At 38.3% G+C, this 12,028-nt stretch overlaps 1 pseudogene; it reads left to right on the forward strand.

The window, feature by feature from the left end:
• The first annotated feature begins 98 nt into the window (after positions 1–98).
• LOC122147995 lies at positions 99–11,760 on the forward strand (annotated as a pseudogene).
• The last annotated feature ends 268 nt before the right edge of the window (positions 11,761–12,028 follow it).

The following is a 12,028-nucleotide window of genomic DNA, read 5'->3' on the forward strand; positions in this document are numbered from 1 at the left end:
GTAATGTTGTTTTAAAGTGAATTATTATAATTAATTATTAATTACATTTCTAAATCCCTGTTTTATAGGATGTTAACAACCCTGCCCTCTGGGGGTGGGTATTACCTCAGGGGGTGTGGCCTTGTTTTGCCATTTAATTTGTTCCAGTTTTTTCCCTTGGTAAGTTTTGGCCAATCAGATCCTTACTCGAATGTTTTTGCTCACTTTCTTTGGAATAATATATATGCTTGATGTGTGTGTGTATATATAAAATGAAAATTTATACTGGAAATGGTATTACTTATTTTGATTCTGGTTTACTTTGTGTTTGACGAGGAGGTTGCTTTTTGAATGGCCTTTTTTTTTTTTTTTTTTTTTTTGGATTAACATCATCAAAATTTCATTCAAAAGAAAACGCTTCTTTGTCCACCTACGTCGGAAACATGTAAGATATGCATGATTAATGCTCGTCCTTCAAAATAAAAGCAAAATAATTACCATATTAAAGCCAGATACGTAATGTCTCAAAGATGTTGAATACTGCAAAATCAACATCTCATTTTTATGTTTTTTTTTCTTTTTCCTTATTTAATTGTGTGTACAGGGTGAGCTGGGTCACCATGTGGTTTCTCTCTCCATGCCAAGTTCACGCGCCTGTAAGAACCTATGGAAATCCTGCGTGGACCACCCATACGTTTTACAATAGAAAACCCTCTCACTCTGCCTCAAAACTTAGGTACGCAGACAGAGTCACGACGGAGTCATTCTAAGAAATTACAATGTTTCTTATTGCTGGAGTTAATTAGAGTTCATTGCTGCCCTCCACAAAATGAGTGTGCGAGTTTAATTGCAAATATTTTTGTTATAGCTCTGTCCCACTGTACCGAAAGCTGATTGGTGAGAAAATGTTAAACCCTGCGGTGAGGTCCAACTCAGCGGAACACTTAGAGACAAAGAGTCTACCCTCACGGTCACCACCCAACACGCCCAACTGGTAACATTGCTCGAATACACTCCAGTGTATTTTAATCTTTACAGTAGTGGATAAGAGATATTAAATGTATTTCAACAAACAATGAAATGTATTTCATTGAAAAGTTTGGGGGTCAAGATAAAAAAAAATACATTTAATACTTTTATTCAGCAAGGATGCATTCAATTGAACAAAAGAAGTTGTACATTTTAGCTTTGGTAAATGTATCTTCCATTTTAGGCGGAGTCCTCGTTTACGGCATGACTTCCGTAAAGCCACGCCCATCATCTGTGGACAATCTGACCAATGAAATGAGCTATGTGACTGAGAGTGAAGACGTGTTCTATACTTACAGGCAAATTTACTCTGTATATGCAAATGCGCACAGTCTTACAGCCATGCATATGTATTCAGTAGTACACTCATAGTAACTTATTAAAACTGATTCCACTGAAGGAAAACTCAGGAGGAGGGGCGGACGAGTGGTAGTTGGTCTCATAGTGATGATATCATCACCGAAGAGGAGGATTTGCACCTCTGGGATAAGGTGAGTGTTACTGTACATGATAGCCGATGATGCAAGATCAAGGGAAATGTGGTTCATAACAGGGTCTAACTTCAAAGCTTCTTTGCATGTCTTTACAAAAGATCATTGCGTCAAAAATGAGTGGTTGGAATGAAGAAGTTCCCTGTGGCACATATTAAGTGCAGAGTGTTGATGGTTGTGATTGATGGATGGGGCAGTTAAAAGCTCTATTAGATCTGGAGATAATGTGGAAATTCAGCAAAGGGGTTTTTTTTTAGATGTTTCTTAAGGACACGGAAGAACAAATTGACCTTTTACTTAGTTACAGTCATAGTGACGGTAGGAAATGGGCATTAAAAATGGTGCAAAAATAAATACATTTGTAACTTAAGACATATAATTTTTGGTCTTAAAAATGGGTTTCTTTTTTTGTATGTAAAGTAAATTTCCCAGACATGTTCTTGACAGGTGTTGTGAGATTCATCGTGGAACAGATTAAAATCTATAAGAATCTGTGATGTGTGGTCAGGAACACTGCTTGACTGGATTTCTGACAAGCAATCAAAACGCTGCTGAACAGTGAAAAACTGTATGCAACAAAAGGAACAGAACCTAAACCAAAGGTCCGAGTCCAGCATCAAGGCAGTCAGCTGTCAGAAATAATATCCAGGGTTTGCCATTCTGACAAATCCAAGCAGTACACTGATGAGTCACTGAAAATCTATCTTCCAACTCACGAGACTAGCACATGATAATACTTAAAACTGCAGTGGGGTCCAAAAGTCTGAGACTAGAAGTTTATTGGGATTTTGGAAAGTTAAAAGTTATGAAACCTTTACCTTCACGATGATGTGCTAATTCTAGATCAGATTTTCACCAATGAAGCACAAGTCGCTCTGTGGATCATTCTCAAATCATGCTGGAGAACACAAACTTGTGGAGTTCATGCAATTCTGCTGCTGTTATTGAAGAAACAAGGACGTGTTATAATTCTTTTATTAAAAAGAAGCATTTCGACTAGTGCTATCAGTATGCAAAACAGCTGAGAATGAGGCTGTCTACTGACAAAAGAAGAACAATATTCTGAGGTCACATTTGAAGCACACAGTTGTTTTTATTATTTGCTGTTGTGAAAAATGTCTACATATATGCTAATATTTCATTATTTTGTAGCTAGAGTTAAGAATCCTCTTCCTGTCCTACCTGCGTCAAATGGTCTCTTTTGTGGTTAAATGTACGCAGAGTGCAACAGCTGATGGAGATCTGCTCCTTGTGAGGATCAACCCAGACCAAGATGGGAAGTTTGGCTTCAACGTTAAAGTGAGTTAGTTCATAATATGTATTTATCATCATTGTTTAAATTGCATTCAAATAGAGTTTTGTGTGGGAAACCATTTATCAGAATATTGTCGGGCAATATTTAGGGAGGCGTGGATCAGAAGATGCCCCTGGCTATCTCTCATGTTAACCCTGCATCTCCGGTAAGCATTAAAAATCCTTGCTGCTTTTGAATATATAGAGTACATGGGTTTTTGGTTTTTGCATTTGTACAAATATTGACTGTGCTGCAGGCCGGTCGCTGTGTGCCTCCACTGATGGAAGGCGATCAGGTGCTGTTGATAAATGGGCGGGACATTTCAGAACATACCCATCAGCAGGTGGTCATGTTTATCAAAGCAAGCCGAGAGTCACACAGCAAGGAACTTGCATTGCTTGTGCGCCGCAAAGGTATGATTTTTGTTGATGTGCATGTGTACCAATGTGATTTGAGGGAAATTTGTTTTAAATTTGACATTGATGTGTCTAGTGCATTTACTTTGTACTATACTTTGTTATCAGAAATCACTAAACAGCCTTTGTTTTCAGGTGTCTCTTTGCGGGCCGAACCCACACTACAATTAGGTGAGGGTCTCACTCTTCCGTGTGAAATATCCCCACTGTCCACTCAGCCATCTGGAGAGACACTAGAGGAGTCCATGACCCGTCTGGAGAGGGGGTTGGTCACCGGCACTTTGCTTCTGCACTTTGAGGTTGGGGCATGTGAATGTTTTACTATATGTCTCAGTTGGCATGTGTTTGCATTGCTGATAATTTGCATAATTTGATAATGTGAATGTGTGTTTTGCTACTCACAGAAGTTGTACAAGAAGAAAGAAGGCATGACAATGTCTTGTGCAAAACAGTCTGAGAATATGGACAAGAATCGGTACAAAGATGTATTACCATGTAAGTTTTATTGTGTTTCCTGATAAACATTTATCACATGCTAAATTGAATAATTGTGGCCTGTAATGCCTATGTTCACAGTATAGAACACTTAGGGACCGGTCGCACAAAACGTGTCTTTGCATGTAAATACATGACATGCAGAACTCAGGAATGGTAAAAAAAAAAAAAGCAGCGCAGTACACAAGGGTCTCAAGATGCACTTTTGAGATATGATTCAATAACAAAAATAATTCTCTACAGGCTCTTTTTAAAATTTTATGAATTTTATTTTTTTAAGAAATGGGTTGTGATAATTGCTTGAAGAAATGTTATATAATTCAGGGTATCCGGATGCAGCCACTATGAATGCCTTCTCTGCCATGTTGCTGTCAAATACAACATGCCATGCCAACTTGCAACTGTATACAATAGCTTTCAATGCTCGTCCCACCTCCGGGGTCTTCTGATTGGTCCACTTTTTTGGAACTGACATGGATGATCAGGTGCTGCGTGTAAAACTTGAAATTCTTTTAACTTGACACACAATCTTAAAAATGTGGTGCTCGTGTGTGATGCTGCAAAAGACGCAAGTGGTCATACATGTCCATCTAGCTTGTTTACATAGAAAAACAATGGAAAAGTAGCTGATTGGAATGGAAATTGTGTTCTGTGTGAATGGCTTCTTAGGGTGTTATTGCTTTTGATTATAATTGATCTTAATTTTGATGAACCGATATCTTAAATCAAAAGATCGGTTTTGTGCTGAAAATTTTATTTTTTCGTTTTATCACGAAATGCAAACAATAAATGTTGTTTTGACAATCTTTATAATGTGCCGTGACAGAACGCTGTAGTGATAATAAAGATACGTTTTATGACCATTTAAATATTTTTCTATATTTCAACAACGAATTGTAGTAAAAACATAATTATATCATTAGAAAGTTGGTATAAAAACTGCCTTATGTGCAATTCAGATGTTTGTATACAAACTCTATTATTTGAGTGTTGAAAATAATTTTATAATTTTAAAATTAAAAAGCGATTGAATATCATAATTTTGAGTAGTTTGGAATTTTAACACTTTAATATTACAGCAGTGTTACCAGCTTTCAGGGTTCCTTGTATAAAACATGTAGAAAAAAAATATATACTGTGCCTGATATATCCAAATATATTTAAATCGGATGTAATTGAGATTGGAATAGAATAGAATCGAATCAATTTGTGAAATGTCAAAACCAGCCCTAGTTTTATTAAAGACATATATTTAACAAACTTCAAGCTATTTCATTAAGGAACATCCTTCTGCTAGAAAATACAGTACCTGTCCTATTGCAGCACTAGCGACGGAAAGGTTGTGGGTTCAATTCCCAGGGAATTCTAATAAAGAGTGAATGTAATGTATGTCACTTAAGATGATGCATAAATGTAAGCTAGGTGAACCTATGCTTAGTGTCATTGCTGTTACACCATTGTGTATTTTAGCATGGTTGGAACACTCACTCCAGGACTGGAGTTCACTCCTACTTGAACAACATTATATTACATGTTTTGTTGGGTTTGAAAATTCAAAAGAATATTTGGAAGTTCAAATAGAACATTTAAAAGTTCAATAGAACATTTGAAAACTCAAAAATAATTTTCAAGGGGGTTGTATTTTACAACGATGGGGTGGTTGCTGGATGACCATGATGAGATTAAACTAAACTACTGCACTGGAGGAGATTATGGGGTAAGGTCAAATGTATCATTTTATTCATTAGTGTGTAAGCTTTCGATCGGGGAATGAGGCGTAATGCTCTTTAAAACTAGTCAGAGGAAGTGTTTTCACATAATCCGCAAATCCCTCTTCCTCATTCTTTGCTCGTTCATACTTTTCTTTCAGATGACATCACCAGAGTGGTGCTGCAGGAAGAGGGGGATGATTATATTAATGCCAGTCATGTGAAGGTATGGATCACTAACTGTCTGCCTCATTGCTATTCAGTATTGCATTTTTTGTTGTTTCATTCTAGCTGTGAATGGAAAAGTTTTAATTTATGGCTCTGGATGATATATTGATGACTCCGCAATGTGTGTGTGTGTGTGTGTGTCAGAATGAGCCAGCAGGTTGTGTTTTGCGGTACATAGCAGCTCAGGGTCCACTGCCGCACACCTGTACACACTTCTGGAGGAGCGTGTGGGAGCAGAACGTCAGTGTCATTGTCATGCTCACCACATTGACTGAGAGAGGACGGGTACGTCAACACATACACATGAAATGAAAACAATTAAAAACTGCACACACAGTTACACAATGTGCTGCAATATTAACATGAACAATTACACACACATACTCAAGACAGAAATTTACTTTTACATCAGAAAAACTCTTATAAACAAGCACACATACAAACAAAACACCTAATGAGATGATACCCATCAAACACCCATCACACACCTCCAGTCCCCCAAGGACAGCTTATTGTGAGTAACGTATTCTTCGGCTCGGCTTGACTGTTGCTTGGTAACCAAGCGCTCTGCATTCTTATCCAAAGGGATGATTTAATAAACTGTGTGTGAGGGAGGGAAAGAGGGAGCACAATTGTGTGTGTGTGTGTGCACAATTTTTTTTCTGTGCTCAATAATCTCTCTTCCATTTCCACAGACCAAGTGCCACCAATATTGGCCGCATCCCCCTGAAGTGAGGGGATTATGGGTTTTCTTCAGGTGTGCTGTCACTCAGAGGAGTGTAACCTGGCATATGTTACTCGAGAGCTAACACTCACAAATACTCAGGTAACAACGGACATACTTTTAAAAGGACACCACTTCTGCAAGGTGCAGGAGTAACAAACAAGAGCTAGTGAAATCACTCATATAAAGTAGCATACAACATTCAATGAATATACACTGTTAAGCAATCTAAATGTGAATTGTGGTTAATTTTAGGTCATATATATTCTGGTGTACTCATGAATTGATAAAATGTACTTTTAAACTTTCTCAAGTAAAAATATTGATGACTCATCCTGCACTAGACAGATCCAAACACAAGCTCTGTAGAATAGGAAGAGGATCTTTCTGAATAGTATCAGCCTCTGATGTTATGCCCACAGACCATTATCTGAGCGTCTGATGCATTTGGTACACAAAATGATCAGGCTCAACTTAACGCTGGATTTTTAAAAGTATGTGAAATATGTAACGTTTCGTGGCATACACTCTTTAGAACAGTGGTCTCCAACCCTGCTCCTGGAGAGCTGCGGTCCTATAGATTTCAGCTCCAACCCCAATCAAACACACCTGAAGAAGCTAATCGAGGTGTTCAGGGCTACTTGATAATTACAGACAGGTATGTTGGAGCAGGGTTGGAACTGAGGTCTGCAGGACAGTAGCTCTCCAGGAGCAGGGCTGGAGATCCCTGCTTTAGAATATGTCCAAGAGTTTTTACACACTGGTCTGTTATTTTGGGTGGACATTTCCACGCCCCTAAATATGACACGGCACAAAACGAAACATGATTGCTTGCTTTAACTATCAGTCATATGGCCTCTTGGGTGGTCCTTGGCCATTCAAAACAGCCAAGGTTCCCAGACATTCTGCCATCAGTCTGAAGGTCTGGCTACGCGAGACTTTCTCAATATCACCTAATATCAATAGACTGAATTCGTCTCAACAACTACTACTACTACAACCAGCATATTTTACTATTCTTATACTATTGCTGAATTGAGTACTGTGTACTACTCTTACTGTTTTTACCAAATCGTTATATGGCAGAATTTACATGCTAGTACATGGTTCAGAATTGAGCATATATCTTTGTAAGGGAAAAAACAGAATAAGTAGTTTGCTAGACAAACCATGGATGAATTCGGAATAGCATACTAAAATACCACTTTTAATTTTCTTAGATTATATATTGCAGAACTAGCCAGAAACAAAAAGTGTGCATGAGTAAAAGTAATTAGAGTATATACTAATAAATATTAAGAGTACCTAGTAGCTATATGAGCGAATACAGTAACTATTCTTATTCTTATACTTCAAAGGTTTTATGAAATTATTCACAGCTGTATGCGTGGTCAGGATGCTCAAGAACCATTCTGGTCCCTCTGTTTCTGATTCTAGTCTTATTTCTGGCAAAATTCTGTTTCTTATATAAATGTTTGTAATTACTCATGCTCTGTCTGTCTCATTATGCTGGAGTTTAATGTTTAATTTCAAACAGGATTTTGGCGTTAGGCATAATAACGTAAAAGCTTATTGTGTGTGTGAGAGAGCATTTGTGTGCGATGCTAAACATGGCCAAACAGGTCATGTACCGCTGCGGTCGAGAGCACGGGACCACGTGCATACATGTACATGCACATACAGTACATGCTCACACACTCACTCACAAACAATCTATCATTGCTGGAGAAAGGAGACCCATCTGTTGTCTCTGTTGGTGGGAGTTAATCTCAGCATGGACAGCAGACGGAGATTACATCACATGTTCGTCGTCCATATAGAGTGTGTGTGTCTCAGATGAAAAAGATAAAGAAAAGGTTGAGAGGAAAGGGATGATTGGGGTTTACAGGAAAAATGCCAGTGTGTGAGTTTTCGTACCACACAGCTTGTGAACCAATTATTCCTTTCTGCCCGATTTGTCACAATAAATGAATTATTTTTTTCCACTCTGGCCTTCAGACTGTGACTCACTTAAAGATCCCTTCTTCCTCTTGCACCCACTTATAAGATCATGATAGAGCTGAGAGGGAATTTGAAATGTCATTGTATTTAGGTAATACAGAGTGAAAGATGTTTTAAAAGAATGACAGGACCCTGGGGGTCCTCATTTATAAAACCCATGTATGATCTGAGTTGATCCTAAATTCCATGAAAGTGAGGAACAGTTAAGGAATTAAAAAAGCAGAAACTTGTTTTGAAAATGTTCTTATGCGTATTTCAACTGAAAAGCATGAATACAAACTTTTTGTGCTCATATGCCTATAGTTGAGGTAAGATTGCTTTATAAAAAACTAAAGATAAATAGGCAATAAAAAATGTAGTGCTTTCATTCTGAGAAAATTTCATATAAATATCTTTTTGCATGATGCAAAACAAAGGCATGCTTAGACTTGTCTGCTTTGATACATACTCGTTCATGCATTCTCTCGAACTCAGCCTCACCCTCTTTCTTTCTTTCTCTTTCTCTCTTTTACAATTTTTTTTTTTTTACAGTCAGGACAGCAGCGCTCGATCACTCATTTGCAGTATGTTGCCTGGCCAGATCATGGGGTACCAGAAGATTCCTCAGACTTCCTGGATTTTGTCCAGTCAGTGAGAAGTATGAGAGAGGAGTCGGTGCCTCTTATGGTCCACTGCAGGTGACAGAACTTCCAGCATACAGACACATAGATGTTTTCAGGTGCTCGTTTTACAAAGAGAATGTTTTTCTGCAGTGCTGGGATCGGGCGGACCGGTGTGTTGATCACCATGGAGACAGCCATGACACTGATGGAGAAGGAAAAGCCAGTATATCCCCTAGAGATCATTACCTCGATGAGAGAACAAAGGGCCATGCTGGTTCAGACATCGGTACAAACACACATACACACAAGTTAAAGGTGACATGTCATGTCGCACTACCAAACAGAGTTTTAGAAGTTACAACATTCTTTCCATCATTTTGCCTAAAACTCGTTCAATTGGTTGAGCCAGTGTTATTCTGTTGAACCCAGTTAGGCTCGTTAAAAAAAACCATATTGGAAATTCTGTTTGATGCCACACAGAAAATACATACTTCACCTTCAATTATGTATTCAGCTAGAACATATCTTCAGATCAAATACAAACACAGCAGTGACCCTTTACACTTAGATCAAAGGAGTCACACACTCATTAAAAGAGTTGGCAAGATGGGCTTTTAACAAAACTTGGCTGTCTATGCAGTAGAAACTCAAAAAAACAAAATGTGAAAGGAGAAAAAAGGGCTATGGCATTTCCTTTTGCTGAATACTTCAACACCCATAATGCACTTTTAATTTTGGCACTGCCTCTCTGTCAGTCTGACTGTCCATGGGCGGGAATACAAAAATGCGGTAATCTCTAGTTTTAACAAAAGCCCTGGGGCTGTCAAAAGTCCTGGTGACTCGGAATGCATTATTTTTTGCTAATGAGCAGAGAAATCTTGGGGCAGGTCACATGGAGAAAGAGTACACATTGTTTAAATTACATATACTATCGACATTACAGCAATACAAAGCTGGGTGGAAATCAGTGAACTAAAACTTTAACCCTTTGATGCATGAATTGTTAAAAGAACATTTAAAAAAAAATCAAACCAACAAAAATTTATTTGAGGGTGTTACATGTCTATCCCTTAAAATATAAGAAGTTCTTGGTGCATCACCACTTTTGTCAGTTGAAAAATAAATTTCTATTGCCATAAATAATAAATGCTATGGCAGCATCTAAATATGCATACTTCCCTACCATATAGTAAACAAAAGCAGTATGTGAAATTAAAACAGCAGGCAAAAAGTACCTGTATGACCTACTATTTCTGGCGAGATTCTGAAATGTGCATCCAGTGGATACTTTACTATCCCATGAGGCCATGGGAGAGTGTAGCGAATGCCAGTGAAGAGATGCAACTGATACCGTAGGTCACATGGCAATGACAACATGACAGGTGTAGTATGTCTGGATTACATTTCATACTATATAGAACATATTTTTTTTTAACAGTCGTGAAGTACTTATTCAGACTAGAGTACACAATTTCAGATGCAGCCAATGATATCTAAAGATGGCGGCCATTTAGAACTATGGGAAAGGGTCAGAGATGATCAGTCTTGGTGATTTGGAGGTAACATCACACCATGAATGGCTAAAATGGCTTTTGAAGATTTGTCCACTGGATCAAAAGGTTAAATATCTTCAATTGATTTAACTGGATGTGCTGTCATTACACTCTGTGCATGTTTGTTTTTCAGTGCCAGTTCACCTTTGTGTGTGAGGCCATTCTGAGGGTGTACAGAGAGAGGATGAAAAAGAGTTCAACACCTAACAGTTGATAAGAAGAGGGGGACAGGAGGGGAGAGTTTGAAAACACAAGTGAATGAAGAAGCTCTGCTGCTGTGATCCGACTGTCAATAAAGACGGATGAAAAAGGGGCATGGAGAAGAGGGTGTGTCTGGATAAAAATGGATAGACAATCTCTTCTCTTGCTGTGGCTCTTGACAGCTGTGCGGATCAAGGAAGAATATAAAGCACTTTGACACGTATAAGCTTATAGGGCCCTACAGCACACATACTTCCTCATTCTCTGTCCCACACACACACACATTCTATATTCTGGTGAATCTCACAAAATCTGTCAAGAAACATTTAGGTCAAATATTACTCTAAAATTAAGAAGAAAAACATTGTAACTCATATTGTGCAAAAAATAAAAATGTAGATCTAAAAATCTACCATTTAGAATATTTAAGTTTTTCTCTTTTTTTGGAATTAATACAATATTTTCAGAGCAGTTAAGCACATTTTACTCCCTAATTCTCATTACTACATTAATCCATCTGATAATGTCTTCTTTTTTTTTAAATGACGGTAATGTGTTTTGCAATTATTTACTTAAAATCAATCCATTTTAATTAAAGGCTGAACAACAAACGCTACCATGATGAATTAATACTTTATAAATGCTTATACCATTTTGGTTCTTCATGTTACAATAATAAAAACTAGACTTTGTAGTTTGTAATGAGAAATGGGGGGTGATAAAATGAGCTTGAAATACACCTCTATTAATAAATAAATAAAATGTGTAATTCTTATCACGTTGTGCCTCTTCTCTTATTCATGGTGATGGCTTGTAGGGAGCTCGAATGAGCGTGCGCGAAATGCTGACGATTGGGCGCATAGGCTACTGTTTCCTGACAGCAGACTTGACGCGACTGCGGCGCACAGTATGAAGGCTGCTTGATTTGTAGTCGTTGCTGCGGAACTCAGTGATGGTGGCTCGCGTGAAGGTAACCTCACATTGATCACCGTTTGGGTTACCAGCAGGTAGCGCTACCTCGCACACTCACCCGAAGAGGAAAAAAAAAAAAGTTTTGAGTGTTGCTCTGAGATTTTACGCTTGCGCAGAACGGGTTGCCTGGCCAGTTCCTCTGGTTGACTTACCTGAGAGGTACATCAGTTTCGTTCAGTAACAGAAAGGAACTAACGCGTCGTCATTCAGCCGAGCCTGGACTCCGCCGAGCGCGAGGAGAAGAAGTTCTATTAAAGCGCAAATAGCCTACTTTTTATTCAAACGAAGAGATTTGAAAGGAACGTAGTATTTTCTCGTGGCTTCTGGCAGGTGC

Source organism: Cyprinus carpio, chromosome A16, assembly GCF_018340385.1.
Source record: "Cyprinus carpio isolate SPL01 chromosome A16, ASM1834038v1, whole genome shotgun sequence".
NCBI classification, from domain to species: Eukaryota; Metazoa; Chordata; class Actinopteri; order Cypriniformes; family Cyprinidae; genus Cyprinus; species Cyprinus carpio.